Source organism: Rhodnius prolixus, unplaced genomic scaffold, assembly GCF_049639745.1.
Source record: "Rhodnius prolixus isolate KJV_2025 unplaced genomic scaffold, Rpr scaffold_3, whole genome shotgun sequence".
NCBI classification, from domain to species: domain Eukaryota; kingdom Metazoa; phylum Arthropoda; class Insecta; order Hemiptera; family Reduviidae; genus Rhodnius; species Rhodnius prolixus.
This window is the reverse complement of record NW_027411603.1, coordinates 33999177-34013771: the sequence shown is the minus strand read 5'-3', so window position 1 is coordinate 34013771 and position 14595 is coordinate 33999177. Positions and strand designations below refer to the sequence as shown.

General features: G+C 33.9%; 1 protein-coding gene and 1 long non-coding RNA gene across 4 annotated transcripts in view; both read left to right on the top strand.

Moving 5' to 3' along the window:
* The window catches only part of LOC141453311 (uncharacterized), a 118752-nt gene extending 111717 nt beyond the window's left edge, over window positions 1–7035 (top strand). The window contains exon 2 of the long non-coding RNA XR_012457941.1: window positions 3198–7035. This is a non-coding gene — a long non-coding RNA (uncharacterized lncRNA). The remainder of the gene's footprint in view (window positions 1–3197) is intronic.
* nudC (nuclear distribution C, dynein complex regulator) overlaps window positions 1–14595 on the top strand; it is a 273572-nt gene that overhangs the window by 121250 nt on the left and 137727 nt on the right. The gene's annotated exons all lie outside the window — the stretch shown is intronic.

The window sequence follows — 14595 nt, the reverse complement described above, 5'->3', positions numbered from 1 at the left end:
AGAAGGTCAAGGTAGCTTGGGTGGAAATAAATATCTGATGTCTTAAGTTTTCCTTTTTGGGATGAATTACTTAGCCTCAAGTCTCAGGTTTCATACATATAAAGAGGGCCAGATTTTTGTGGCTACTGTTTAGGCATCTGTGCTTGAATTCTATCTAAGACGCTTGGATACGTACTCTCCACAGTATGAAGGAGAAAATTTACAGATTATTATTATTAATGAATCGATATCGAGGGAGGATCGATTGAAAATAATTTTCTTAACGGTACGCATCACCATGAAAAACATCGAATCCTTTTTGAACAAACCTTGAAAAGAATACCGATGCCACCTAATGTTAAATAATTGAGATTATTTCTACTTAATTAACTTCTCCTTAAATATTTGTTTCTGTAATTTATAATGTTGGCTAAATGTTAAAATATTTCCTGTTCCCACGAGATTATAGAAATTATTAAATTCAACCAAATAAAAAGCAAATATAAGGTTATTGGCGCCCGGAGCTTATTTCAGTTCACTGCCGGCCTCCGGATAGTGTTCTCTCGTTACAGACAACACTGTCGTATCACCAAACAGTAAGATGTAAGAAGCTCCTAGGAAGAGAAAATCTAAGGGTCAGCAGCTGGATTCGAACCCGGGACCTCCACGAGGTAGTCCAGTACGCTGACCGCATAGCTAATCCCTTCCCTCACCAAACCTATTGTATTTCATAATTAATTCGATATTAGTTCATCGATATTAATTTTGTCTAAAAAAAAACATCTGCTCCAATAATTTGTTTTTCTGCAACCATGTAGGGAAGTTCTCATTACTCAATTAAAATCAGCTGTGTAATGCCCAACTTCCCACACTAGTGGGGGGAAATTCCCATTAGTGTCACTTTCCGCACTAGTGAGTGGAAAAACTTTATTGTGCTTCCTTGATATAAGAAGTTTTGTTATTAACATAAATATTTTCTGTAAAACTCTAATAAGCTTATTTAAATTTATTTTATTTAAATAATTAAAAAACGAATATTAAAAAATAAAATAAAAATTGAAAGGAATATAGAAATAAAAATAATACTTTAATAAATAATTAGATATTTTTAATTATAACAGTTAAAAAGGTTATAGTGTCACCTTATAGAAATTTAAAATGGATTCTAGTGATTCCTGTTTAGAAAACACTCCTCCATCAATAAAAGAAACAGCAGAAAATGTAATAAGTAATGTAAATACGTAAGTAATGTAAATAATTGTAATATAACAATAAATGTTTATAATAAATAAATTACTTTTTGTAGACTGTAAAAATGAAATTTTTAATTTTATTAGTTAATAAATGGTTGCAGAAAAAATATAATATTTAACTCTAGTGTAAAGTATTTTCCTCACACTCGGCAATTTGCACTTGCACTCGCATCGCTTCGCTCGCTCGTACGTGCAAACCCTGCCTCGCGTGAGGAAAAGTACTACTTTCCACACTTGTTAAATAAATAACTATTTTTTGTATAGATGAGCAAAAAAAAAAAGTAATATATATATATATATATTAATAATACGTATAATTGAATAATTAATTTCACATATAAACTGTACAATAACCATAAGAAGGTGCGCTTTGCATGGGCACTGATAATAATGTTTTGATGTCAAGTGGTCGTATTTTTATTTTCGAGGTGACAACTTCGCTGGGCTTAAGTTGCTCAAATAATATCATCATTTAGAAGGTCAATTCTTGTTAAGGACAAGAATGCGACACGATAGCCGAGCGGGTTAAGAGGCGATTCCCACAAAGCTAATATGTAAATGTGGTGGTACTGGGTTCGATTCCCAGTCTGTAGAGGCCTTGGATTTTATTAGATGGTTAAATATGAGAGCTTTATAGTAGTGCATTTTCTGTTACAGAGTGCACAGGATCGTATAATTGAACCTTTTTATTTTGTTTTCTACAACTTTCAAGTCTCCTTAACAGATCTATATCAATAAACAGTTGGTACTTTACATACATATCTATATTTTTTTAATTTAAAATTTTTGTGTCAAATGTTAATATCTGCCCCACTGGTGGGGTACCTTTGAACACAATATAAAATAGAAAGAAATTATATTAATTTACTCTGAATCTACGATCTATCAGTTATTTCTCTCAATACTACATTACTTTCTCTTTTAAACCACTGAAATCTAGTTCAAAAATCAAGAATAACTCAGTACCCGAAGTGATGGGTTTAGGAAGTTTGAACAAAATATTCGGTTTGTTGCGCTTCTTAATGTAGGTTCGGACCACTTTCCCCTTCTCTGCGATTAAACAAAAAAAAAAGTCACAAACTTGCAGATCGGTAGGGCACATTTTAACTGTGATGTTGAAATGTGCCCCAACTCCTTCCATAAAAGAAAATCCAACACTTTTTGCAAGCAAATAGACTTTTGTGAATAATGTGATTAAAAATACGAATTCCAAATGGTTAATATGGACTAACAATACTTGGACCTTGTCCACTACAATCTTCACAATACACTTCCCAAAGCTGCAACAAAAATTTTACTTCCACCTTACAAAATATAACATTCCTCAAGGCTGACTTTACCGAACAATGAAAACGAAGGGAAACTCTATCAATTATACAACAGGTCTACCACCAAATATGGAGAAAATTACCAATCATAAATGTTTTAAATATTTGGCGAGAAATTAAAACTGTTCGAAGGTGCCCCCCCCTGTTAAAATGTGCCCCCTCTCACCTAAAGTGTATTTGCTAGTCACCTCCGTTTACAATATCAAATTTGGTAGTTGGACGCCTGAAAAAAATAGGCAATACTTTACTTTGTATAAATTAGTTGGTGTCAAGATATAATTCAGTACCTCGGAGGTACACAACACTATGTCCAATTTTAAATTTTTTAAAAGAGAGCAAATGAAAGAGTTTTTTCGCGGTTTTTTCTTACTTATAAGCCCACGGTAGTTATTTTGCTTAAATCTTTGATCGATAATAAGTAACATGGATGCACCATAAGTGATGGTTGGGTAATAAAAACAAGGAAATATTGTATTAGAAACATTAAAAAAAGCAAATTTTGAAAATTATTGACTTAGTGTTGTGTACCTCCGACGTACTGATTTAAAAATGCCAAAATATGCTGTTTTGGGAAATGCATTGTTCAGTATTTTATTTTAAATCAAACTGTTAATAGTAATTATTGTTTCTGTTACAGGTAAGCTGCCTTTTCTTTTTAATCTTTGTTACCAATTGAAAATGGACAAATGGTGGATTTTGAAAGTAAGTTTCCACTGCTTAAATACAGTTTATTGTATTTAAATATAACATATGTAAATTAGAGCAGGGCGAGCTACCTGTAGATATTATTAATCTAGAGAGAATTGGTGAGAAATTAGCCAAGGTGGGCTGTTATTAAGATAAAGTGGCGCCTATGGTACTGCGGCCTTGTCGATTGCAGCACATTCATAACCTCCTTGATTTCATCTTTTAACTTCCCTTCTACACTCGTCAGATTAAGTTTTTTAATGTATGCATATTATACAGCTCTCAATTATTTTACAGCGTTTATTTTTATCTGCTTTTATATATAAATAGTTGCAGTCCACCTTTCATGGGGTTATTATCATAATAATTCTAGTATATCTCTTAATTATTATTAGTAATTATTCCCTGAAGTCTTTTGATTTATTACTAATTAATTTTTGTTTTTATTAATTTATTGCTAACTATGTAAAACATCAGGCAAAGTGTGGACAGAGAGTAAACTACAATTACCGTAGGGACACAGGAAAAGAGGAATCAGCCAGCGCTGACGCTCTCGGGAAGAATTTTTGTCAACCTTTATTTAGATCTTCTGCACAGAAATCAATGCAGTTAGTAAACAGAAAGTCGATAATAGAGTGTGCTGATAGGCTAGGCCAACCAGAAAACACTGGTGTGACTGACGTGAACGGCGGCCATCCAGCGATAGCAGTCGTAATATGCAATTATAGCAGGAGATTCACGACTATCACTCTAGATAGTCGACGCTACTTGCGCACTTGGTAGCGAGGCCACCGACGCTTCAAACGTCGTAGAGGATTAGTTAGGGAGGGTGGAGGTTAAGAGGGCTTGTACTAAAGGATTCGTGTGAGTGGATAGTTGGGAATGGAATTTTATGTAACGGGATTTGGCGAGTACTGAGACGAAGGGAATTTTAAGTTAGTGTGGTTAAAGACGTGTAAAGGAGCATTGCCTAAAGTGCGTAGGATTTTGGATTGAAGGGATTGGATGCGATAAAGGTTCGAATGTTTGGCTTCCCCGTTATATTCCATATGTCCACATAGGGGCTAGTAATGAGTAGTATAGTTGTCTTTTGTTACGAAACGTCAGTTTTCTAACGTTTGTCTAGTAATTTTTTCAACAGTTTATATCTTTTATTGAACTCAATTCGTTTTAGTCAAGAATGAGAGGATTCCAGGTTAGTCGTTTGTCGAGGTAAAGTCCAAGGTATCGAACTTTTGTAACGGTACGATGGGCGTTAGGGTTGAAATCTATGGAAGGGAAGGTTTTTCGGTTCCTTGTGAGAACTATGTTTTTGGATTTCTGTTGATTAACCTTAATTCTCCACTTACGTAGCCAGAGTTCTAGGATATTAAGGTTGGATTGAAGATGGCGAGTGGCCAAGACGGGATCATTGTCAGGCGATGAAATGGCCGTATCGTCAGCGAAAGTAAATGGATGCAGTGGAAGAAGTGAGAAGGTTAGCTGTGTAAATTGTATAGAGGAGGGATGCAAGAATACTCCCTTGTGGGACTCCGGCAAGAATAGGATATATGGGAGAAAAGGAAATGCCTTCGGCAACCAGGAAGTAGTGATCAGCAAGGTATGATTTTAGGATGAGGTAATAAGTTGAAGGAAGGATGCCCGTAAGCTTCCACAAAAGACCCGGATGCCCTACCCGATCAAATGCTTGAGAAATGACTACGAAGGGCCCTGGACAATTTTAGTGGTAGGAAATTGTCTAGGATAGAAGACATTTTGGGTTTTATCAGGATGGATAAGAGTATCGGCTTAGCGGAAGGGCCAATTTTGAAGAATAGTATTTTACGTTTTTTTTTTAAGGGTTAAATGTGTTGCGAAAATTCGGAATTAAAAGTAAATTCTTCAATCAGAATTTAACACTTTTTTTGAGATTTTATTTTCGAAAAAGGAGTTTTATGATTATCTTTAATCTTCGGGTATTTATAATAATTTTCACAGATCTAAAGCTTTTACTTTAATCCTTTTTTCTAGGAAAATAGGTTTTTCGGCCAGTTTTCAGGGGAGAAGTTTGGGATAGGCTTTATCTTTAAAGTTCTATTTCAGTATTAGATTGTTCAGTTTTACAATATGTACAATGTTAAGAATTAAATTCTTATTCAAATATACAAAATCTCAAGAAAATTTTGAGATAGAATATTAAGGAGACTGTGGAATGAGTGTTGACACCTCATAGTTTTAGTTTAGTAATTACAGAGTGCTTATCATTGATCAATAGAAAGAAATGATCTACGAGTAGTTCATTAGGTATCACCTGTGCGACTGATAAGCCGACAGCGGAAGTTACTGAATTATAAGCCCGAAAGGCACTTGCAGTAATTTTACTGCATTATATTCTCCATTTCTTTTGCAAATATTCTTAGAGTTGTTGACTTGTTTCAATTATAAATAAGTCTAGTTTTGTAGAGGTTGGCTGCGTTTCGAGTGTGTATCCTGGTAACTCGGCCAAGGATACAATGTATCTGGCCAAACATTTCTGTCTGTCGTGGAAGATTTTAATGTTGTTTTTTTCTGTTTGTTTTCTGTCGTGTAACATATTTCTTTTATGTTTTCTAAAAATTGTGTTCTCCATAGTCCTTTAAGAGAATTAGAGAGGCAACAATTTTAATAGAATTAGTTTACATTCTAATTATCAGCAATCTAGAAATATTTTAATCCAATTGGAATAAACATGATTTTTTGTATCCCTGACCGGTTTTGAACTTAAATCCATCATAAGTGGTTGTTTATTTAAATCAATTTGATGTAGAGCAGTGTGGAGTCAGTGTAATGTGAAACGAAAACCTATTTACAGTCCAATTCTTTGCAACAATTTCGAAGGTTCGAAACCTGCCAGGGATTTAAAAACTGAAAATGCGATTAATAAAATCAGTGATTTTTAACCTGCACTGAGAATGTAACCTCCATTTTCAATACCTACAAAGACTCTGTTACAGAGTATATCGGTAGAAGATAACTGAACAGTTGCTATTAATCTTAGCTCAATTAAATTCCCCGTCATAATTTCCTGTATTGATTCATGTAAATTAAATTTTTAAAGCGACCAGCATCAATAAATTAGAAAAGATTATAAAACATAATATAATTTATGAAATTTGAAGATACGAGGGTCGTTTGAAAAGTCCGTGCAGTCAGAGAGCTAGCACTACTGGCGCGTATCGAGGTTATGTTTAGTTAGTAGCATCTCTTGGAAGAACACACACCAAGTTTCAGCCAGATCGGTCTATTTCTTTGTGTTTGGCATTCGTTTGAATCGAGGAAGTCGAGTGATTTTCAAAAAATGGACGAAAAAGAATTTCGTGTGTTGATTAAACACTACTTTATGAAAGGCAAAACGCCTGAGGAGACTAAAGAGAAGCTTGATAAACATTATGGTGACTCTGCACCTTCGATTAGAACAGTTTATAAGTGGTTTCAAAATTTTCGGAGTGGCCATATGGGCACAAGTGACGCTGAACGTTCTGGACGCCCTGTTGAGGTTACTACTCCAGAAATCATTGATAAAATCCATGATATGGTGATGGATGACGGGTACATAATATTTTGCATCAACATTTGGACATGACAAAGCTATCCGCAAGATGGGTGCCGCGATTGCTCACGCTTGACCAAAAACGAAATCGTGTGAAGTGTTGCAAGGACGGTTTGCAGCTGTTCCAGAAAAATCCGCAGGACTTTAAGCGTTGTTTCGTCACTGTGGATGAAACATGGATACATCACTACACTTCTAAGACCAAAGAAATCTAAACAATGGGTTACCAAGGGGGAATCTGTGCCAAAAAAGGCGAAGACCGTTCCTTCGGCCGGAAAGATTATGGCGACTGTCTTTTGGGATTCGCAAGGAATAATCCTCATCGACTATCTGGAAAAGGGTAAAACTATTACAGGTGCATATTATTCATCGTTATTGGACCGTTTGAAAACCGAGCTGCAAGAAAAACGCCCACGATTGGTCCACAAAAAAGTCCTTTTCCATCACGACAACGCACCAGCTCACACCTCAGCAGTTGTGGTCGCAAAATTAATGGAAATAGGGTTCCAACTCGTTTCACATCCCCCCTATTCTCCAGACTTGGCTTCCTCGGACTACTATTTGTTCCCCAATATGAAGAAATAGCTGGCGGGAAAAAAAATTTATTCAAACGAGGAGGTGATTGCAGAAACGAATGGCTATTTTTCAGACTTGGACAAATCCTATTATTCGGAAGGGATCAACAAACTAGAGCAGCGTTGGACGAAGTGTATAAGCCTAAAAGGAGACTATGTTGAAAAATAAAAAAGGTTTACCCCCAAAAATTAAGTAGTTTTTATTTTTGCACCGACTTTTCAAACGACCCTCGTATATTAGTTCCTTTGAATATTACGAGAAACGTGTCTTATTTATTAGATATTGCAAAAAAAAAAAAAATTCTAAGTGAGTGTGTCATCAATACATGAGCCGTTCACAACTGCATAAAACTGCATAAAACAAAGAAGTGGAGAAATGCGATGAAATAATGTACATTGTTTTTTAAAATTCTGTTCACAATATAAATTCAAATAAATTTACCGTTATCATTCAGCGCCTGCTACTGAATTTGAGTTGAATTATTGCAAAGATTTACATTACGAGCACTGAAGTAATCAAAACTGCTTCTGAAATAAATTATTTATTATTAAATAGCCACAAAAGTTTTGTCGTAAAATGGTGTTATTAGGGAAATTTATTATAAATATAAAAAGCTCTGATTGAAACAAGTGCTTTGACACGCAAATTTAAGATATTTTCCAAAAAGTGGAGTTAATCGATTTTTGCAATGAACGGCTCATATATTAAACCTATGAAAGTAATCAGAATTTATTAAATTTCTTATGTAAAATACTACATACTTTAAATTTGAAAGATAAAATGCAAATATTCTAATAATTTGAAATGAAAAACTCTATTTTTGACACCCTCATGACCTATCATCATTGCGCATGATCAATAAGATAACCAAATTGCTTACTCGTAATGGAAGAAATGAAACCAATTTATTATTTGCAAGATTTAGCTTCTGTAGGTTCTGTCAGGAAGAGGAGGAAACGGCACTGCTGTGTTGTGTCAGTGTGAAGGGCTTGTATAGCTAAGGATGTTACTTCTCGGGAAGGAAAAACCAAAGGCCTGAGAGCTTTACCCAGGAGCCACTCTCTAGACAGGTCTGGAGCTTTAGAGTAAGGGGAGCCACAATAGATCCAAAGGGGTCGCGGTGGCGTACGCCTTGGGGCCGCCCTAGTTTGCAATATTTCAACAAATTACAGTTATTACAATAAGTAAATTTTAACAAGTAATTATAAGGTTAGGTTATCAAAGAAGAGGTTTTTACATTTTTCTTTTCTAACTAATTTTCGAAAGAATTACAGTTGAAAACAATTAGTAGCCTAGTAGTTTAACAGGCATTGTTGATAAAGCAAGGTTTTGGCCCCATACGTGAGCGGACTCCCATAGTGTTGTAGCTGCTTGGGCAACATTAATTGTAATTCTGAATGTGTTTGTGAATTCTGTGGCGTAAGTCGCTTTTGCATCATCGCTTACAATAGGTAGTCCTAAGGTGTGATTAATTTCTTTCATCTACCTCTCACCCTTGTATTGTCGCTCTTTGTCGCCGGTAAATCTGATCTTAGTATGCCGTCCACTAGAAATAAATTGAAAAATCTCAAATAGAAAACAATTAAAATAAAAATTTACGAGTAACTAGTAAAGAAGACATCTAGCTTTACTTCAAAATTTTAGGTTTAAATTAGGTACTCAGGTTTTCAGGGATGATTGTTTATATCGCTTACTCCATCTCACTTGAATATTGAATGCATATATGAGAGAATGTTAGAAATAGTGTGCATTAATTTGTAAATAAATAACTAAATGCGTCAAATAATAAGTTTGCTGTGCCGCAAAACATTTTACCATATTTGCAGTCTCTTTTGCGAACGTATTTCTCTTTAATATTTTTAAACTTTTGATAATAAAAAAGTATAGTAATCGCCTAATTTTTCAGACGAGGCTTAACGTCCAACTACCAATTAGGTGTCGTGAACCAGGGCGGAAGCTCATACTTTACTATAAACAATTTTTTGTTACTTATAAAAAGTAGCCATACGCGGGATTCGAACTGGGGATCTCCCACTTACAAAACCACGTTCATAGCCACTAAACCAACAACCGCTTAAGTTCTTGTCTTATTTATTTATTATAGTCATCAAATTAGTTACATAAAAGTGTTCCTAAATTCTAAACTATAAAATCCTTATTTCAAAATTTTATATTCTTTAAATAAATTAACCGCTCTCACCAACCTTAATAAATAAATAAAACCTAAATAAAATCGTTTAACCAGAGGTATTACTTTACGGAAAGAATTTTTCATTATTCATTATTATTATTAATTTATTTATTTTTTGATATATTGTGTAATAAAACTATGCGTTAACAATCTAAATTGCAATAAGGAGATTTTAATGAAGAATTGGGCAATTTTCATTTCGGTCTAAAATGCAGTTTTGTAATCAATGTAAACTTAATAATAATCAAACATGGTTTAAAATTCGGATTACAAAAAAAAAAAAATGTAAAAAAGCCTAAAGAATGTAGTAAGTTATGTTAATATTTATTAAGATTCATTTATTTATTTAAATCAACCAGTTAGGCCAAAACTTGGACTAAATTTTGCTTGGTAATGAAAATTAAATCAAATAACCAATATTAAAAGACAAATTCGATAGCAATATAATATTTATATGACATAAAATTCCTGAATCGAATGACACCTCATGCCGTTTTTTCCAATTTTTAGCAACTACAAATCTATAAAATCAGGGTTTTTGCAAAAAATTACAGTTGTAAACGAGGATTTGCCCTATAATTTAAAGAAAATTTGGAGTTACAGATTAGAATTTAAGAACACTTTTAAGTAAATAATTTAATGACTATAATAAATAAATAATACCAGAACTCGAGCGGTTGTTGGTCTAGTGGCTATGAACGATAGATTAGAATTTAAGAACACTTTTAAGTAACTAATTTAATGACTATAATAAATAAATAATACCAGAACTCTAGCGGTTGTTGGTCTAGTGGCTATGAACGATAGATTAGAATTTAAGAACGCTTTTAAGTAACTAATTTAATGACTATAATAAATAAATAATACCAGAACTCGAGCGGGTGTTGGTATAGTGGCTATGAACGATAGATTAGAATTTAAGATCACTTAAGTAACTAATTTAATGACTATAATAAATAAATAATACCAGAACTCGAGCGGTTGTTGGTCTAGTGGCTATGAACGATAGATTAGAATTTAAGAACACTTTTAAGTAACTAATTTAATGACTATAATAAATAAATAATACCAGAACTCGAGCGGGTGTTGGTCTAGTGGCTATGAACGATAGATTAGAATTTAAGAACGCTTTTAAGTAACTAATTTAATGACTATAATAAATAAATAATACCAGAACTCGAGCGGGTGTTGGTATAGTGGCTATGAACGATAGATTAGAATTTAAGAACACTTAAGTAACTAATTTAATGACTATAATAAATAAATAATACCAGAACTCTAGCGGTTGTTGGTCTAGTGGCTATGAACGATAGATTAGAATTTAAGAACGCTTTTAAGTAACTAATTTAATGACTATAATAAATAAATAATACCAGAACTCGAGCGGGTGTTGGTATAGTGGCTATGAACGATAGATTAGAATTTAAGAACACTTAAGTAACTAATTTAATGACTATAATAAATAAATAATACCAGAACTCGAGCGGTTGTTGGTCTAGTGGCTATGAACGATAGATTAGAATTTAATAACACTTTTAAGTAACTAATTTAATGACTATAATAAATAAATAATACCAGAACTCGAGCGGGTGTTGGTCTAGTGGCTATGAACGATAGATTAGAATTTAAGAACGCTTTTAAGTAACTAATTTAATGACTATAATAAATAAATAATACCAGAACTCGAGCGGGTGTTGGTATAGTGGCTATGAACGATAGATTAGAATTTAAGAACACTTAAGTAACTAATTTAATGACTATAATAAATAAATAATACCAGAACTCGAGCGGTTGTTGGTCTAGTGGCTATGAACGATAGATTAGAATTTAAGAACACTTTTAAGTAACTAATTTAATGACTATTGGTAAAACAGTTTTACTCTTCTGCTGGCGAAGTTTGCTTATTTATAGTAAGTAACTTTGTTCCCCTTCTTTTGTGGCTTTCCCCCATGATGGAGAAAACCTCAAGATTACTCGGAAAATCCAATTTGTCTTAAAAAAGTAAAGTAAAGTAGCTGCTTATTTTTTCAGGCGGGGCTTTACCTCCAACTACCAAATTAGATGTCGTGGATAGAGGCGACTAGTAAACATACTCTACTGTAAATTTCTTTTATTAGCCATTAAATAAAATCCAATGCCTAGACCGGGAATCGAACCCAGTACCACAATACATATTAGCTTAACAGGGTCTCGCCTCTAACCGCTCGGCTACCGTGGCGCCTTCCAATTTGTCTATTGATGTTTAATCACTGCTCACCGTAGTAAACTTGGATTAGTGTTATCATTTTTAAAGTACTTTCAATTTCTGAATTAATTTTTTGGTTTTGAATTCTTTGCTTTTCATGTAATTCTGTTGCTAGTAGGAATCTGTTTTGAACCTTTCTTAATTTTAATTTGTTTTCTACAAAACACTACTGTCCTCTGATAATATCTGACAATATATTGTAGAAACTGCCCTAAATCAGTCGTTGATCCCTTGTTTTTCCTTTTAAAAAAACTCGCTAATATTTTTTCTAGATAAAAAATCTAGTGTCTTAATGTTAGTGGATGTCGCAATAATTTAGTAAAATGTCGAAACTGGGCGGTCTATCATTACGCACATTCACAAGGATGCTCGTACATTCCTGGCAAGGCCGTCGTCATATTAACATGTTTGGCCACGTTAAACTTCCATGCTAACGCGCTGGCTGTAAACGTACGCACCCAAACTAACAACAGGCTATTAGTTGGCCGAGATGTAACAAAAATTACTGTAAAAAAACTATTTGTTTGTAATCTTCTCTTTTACAGGAAGAAATATTATGTAATTAAAAAATATCCTTCCTGAAATTTAAGAAAAGAAATAAGAAGATAATTATTAGAACAAACTAATTTATTTATTAATTTTAATAGATTACGGTAACTTGTGATTAGTATTTATGCGAGAGTTTGAATATTGCGGTAGGTTTCAATTGCTGAGTAAATTTGGTCGTTCTTCTATTACTAATTGAGCTTCCTCTTGATTTTTTGAATTAAATTATTACTATTTGCGAACCATGACGGTATCTTCTTGTTATTTTCAAACTAAAGACTACCAAAATGCAAATTTATTTAAAACAATTCATTAGCTTCGTCTACATAATTACCTTCTGTCTACTTGAAGTTAGGAGATAGTAATGCTACCTGTTGTGCAATAAAGCAGTAATTACAGTTTTGGATTTTTTGGTCTTCAAAATCTGTTGGCTGGCAAAAAATGTAACCCTTCTTTAAAACTATACAAAAATGGTACATTAGAATGATGTCTACCAACACTGTAACCAAGCTCCAGTTTCTAGTCAATCCATTTATCCTACTGACGAAGACCATCAGAGTTACAGCCATCTTCTTCGTTCTTCCCAAAGACTCTAAAACCGTCTTCTTAGAACCCTCTTCTAAACGTCTAACCTTATTTTATTATTTACCTTAAAATCAGTTTTCGAGAAAAGATATTGTCTTCTATAAATTGGTTAATTTTAATTCCTTCCAGCTTCTACGAGTATTTGAGCTCCTCTGAATAATTTAGACTATTCTTCAATTCATCTCAAGACCGTCATGTCTCTTTTCATTTCACATCTCTTTTCATTCACAACAAATGACTTCTCAATCTAAAGCATTTGCGACGCCTTTGTCGGTGTTGTCATTGCCATTCTTACACCTGATCAACTTGTATTCTTTCTAAGCTATTTAGATAGTTGAAGTGTTTCTTTTAAAACCATTGGATTAGTCTGTGAAAATTGTAGATTGCACTCACATCAGTAGGTCCCTAGGCTACTTCCGCTTCAAACGACGAGGAGGATTGTCTGGAAGGTTAGGAGATGGGAGTTGTTGTACAAGAGGATTAAGATGGAGAGCTAGGAGGCTGTGAAAGTTGCGGTAGCGAGATTTTATTAGATCAGTTACAAAAGGGATGTGAAGGTCAGTGTGAATGGTAAGGTTAGAAATGTAGTATGGAGCATTCAGGATTTTTTTTTTTAGGATTTTAGACTATAGTGTCCTGTAAGCATTTGGAGTTAGAGGGTTTGGTTGTGCCCCACACTTCTGCTCCGTATGTCCATATGGGTCTTAACAGTGTCTTATAAATAGTCAGTTTGTGATTCAAGTCGAGTTTGGATCTGCGATCAAGTAGTCTAGTAAGTAGCTTGTAGCGTCTGTTTACGTCTTGTCGTTTCAGTCAAGTATGTGGGTTCCACGTGAGTCTCTTGTCAATGTACAGTCCTAAGTATCGTACTACGTCAGCTGGAGGAATCGTTACACCGTTCAGTAGAACTGGTGGACTCGTAGATTTTCGTAATGTAAACGTAATGTGCACTGATTTTTGCTCATTAATTTTTATTTTCCATTTTCGGAACCAGGTTTCGAGAAGATTTAAATGGATTTGAATGTTCAGCCTGAAGTGTAAGTTAAAATGGTTAAGCCTCTGGGCCAAGTATCTCCTTGGAATTAGAATTCAAATTACTTACAAGAATGTTTGGTTCTTTCAAATCTACCTTGAAATTATCTTTACCTTTACTTCACTACCTTGGAACAAAATCATGTTCATTGTTCTACCTTTTCATTCACAAATAGTACCACTTACTGTCCACCAAATTGATCTCTTTTTCTCTCACGAGCCTCATTATCTCTAAGGTGTGCGAAAGAAAATGGAAGATAAGACACATGGGCTGGTTGATTCGTGAAGCCTGTGGGCTGCTAAAGTCCTTCTACGCCAGATATTTCCAGAATGACGTCATCGTTTTGTTAAAGGTTATAATCTTTATTTATCCATCTAGTTAGCCATTTTTGGAAGATTTGATAAATTCTGTTCGATTATATCTCCATTACCTTAAGGCTGTTTTATTTATTGATTTAATATTACTGATTTATTTATCAACTCAGTTGAATACATTTTTGTAAACACAAGAAAAAAAAATGGTCAATTTAGACAAGGAATTTGAAAGTAATTTAGAATAAAATACGAGTAGTAAAGGAATATTGCGATGTTTCTATTTCTCTCAT